This window comes from Arachis duranensis, chromosome 5 (assembly GCF_000817695.3).
Source record: "Arachis duranensis cultivar V14167 chromosome 5, aradu.V14167.gnm2.J7QH, whole genome shotgun sequence".
In the NCBI taxonomy this organism is placed as follows: domain Eukaryota; kingdom Viridiplantae; phylum Streptophyta; class Magnoliopsida; order Fabales; family Fabaceae; genus Arachis; species Arachis duranensis.
In genome coordinates, this window is record NC_029776.3 from 16,045,700 (window position 1) to 16,047,677 (window position 1,978).

A 1,978-nucleotide genomic window follows, 5' to 3' on the forward strand; every position below is an offset into this window, starting at 1 on the left:
CCACTGATTATTCCCAACCATCACAAAACGGCGCCGTTTCACCATGCAAAAACAAAAAATCAAAAAAAAAAAAAGAAAAACGAACTCCTCTGAATATTATATATGATTCTCTAAACAAAAACTCTGCACCGATGAGACTATTCTCCAGCGAAACAAACAGAACTCGCCGGCGATTGAAGTATCAGATTTTCCGGCGAGTGTTACCGGAAAAGTGTAGAGAGAGAATGAGAGAGAGAGACTGAGACACACGGCGGCTCCGCACTCGTTTGGAAATTAGGATGTGTTGTTGGAAGGAGGACCGGTTTGCCCCCTTCACACTTTTTATAAGGCTGTGCGTAATTACTGATTTGCCCTCCTACACTTTTCAATTTCTCGGATTTGTCACGGTATCTCTTTTGCCAAAGAGATCTTTTTTTACCGTTTATGACAGATTTTGAGGTTAATGACTCCTTTGACTTCTCACCTCCCTCTTTGCTCTCTCTCTCTCTCTCTCAATCACACTCTTTTTTTTTTCCTTTTTCTTTTCATGAATCTCATCACTACATATTCACATGCCATTCTCTTTGTCTTTTGAATTACTAAAATTGTTGTGGCTTTGAACAAACAAACTACTATGTTGCGTAGTATATTAATTAGTGGTGGGACTAACATGCAAAATTATGAGGTGAGGGGTCAAATTGTTATTTTAATAATAGTATTTAACCTTTCAATAATGTAACATCCAATGCTACATACACTAAGTAATTAAGTATTCCTCTTATTACAGAATTAAAGACTACTATATATGAATATGATTTGTATGAAATGAAGTTAGAGTTGGATATATATTATCTCTTGTCTCATTAAGAAAGACTTCTTCTTCATTGAGCAACAAATAAAACAGGTATATATGTATGACTGTGTAAGATGACTCTTGGCCTTATATTAGTAGTGACAACTATTACGTTCCATTTTAAATTAGAAGAAGGTATAGCTAGGGTATGATTTATGATCACATTGATGAGCTCTATTTGAAAGTAACCAGCTTGGAGTTTTTTTTTTCATTTTTTAATAATATCCTTTCATTGATGAGCTTAACTACTTTTAAAAGTTATTACAATTTTTAATCTCAATACATCTCATTCATTCATACATTCAATTAGCTGAAGGTTAAAAAATTATATATGAAAAGTCAAAATAAATTGTCAAGTAAAAAATAAAATAAAATAAAGAATTAAGATAAGTCAAATAAAGTAAAATAAATACTGTGTACAGTACATAAAAAAATTTGTAATAGAAAATTAATATAACTAACTAGTATAACACATAAAGGTGAAAAAGTTTAATACGATATCATTGAAAAAATTTATAGAATCTTTTTTCCAAGAACAAACTAGTAATCAAATTTTATTAAAATATTCTGAAAATGTATTTAACGAAACTAGTTCTCTTAATCAAATTTTTAAAACAAATTTATCCATCATAAGTCACCAAAACGAAAGCAACTATATGAAATTATATATTATCCAAATTATTGGGTTTAAAATTGTAAAAATTTAATTTAAATTTATTTAAAATTTAAACATTTACATAATAACTATTTATATGTTACATAACTTGAGTAAAATATGTTATTATTAATAAAGATTTGAGAGACTAATTTAAATATATATATATATATATATATATATATATATATATATAAACACACATGTATTAACAGCATGTGATTTCCAATTTATACATATCAATGAAAAGTGATGTTTGGAAAGAGTTGCTTATTAGATCGTCGTACATATTAGTTGATCAAGTTATATGTACTAATTAAAGTCTAATATTGAATACTTAACTATTTATCAATTATCATCATATATATACCCGCTCTATTATTTTATTAATCCCACCAACCCCATACAAATTCAATATATATAATTAAAATGTTGTCAATTGCTGTCCAAAATGTATGTGTTTATGACGCTGCTTTTCTCTTTAAGAGTTT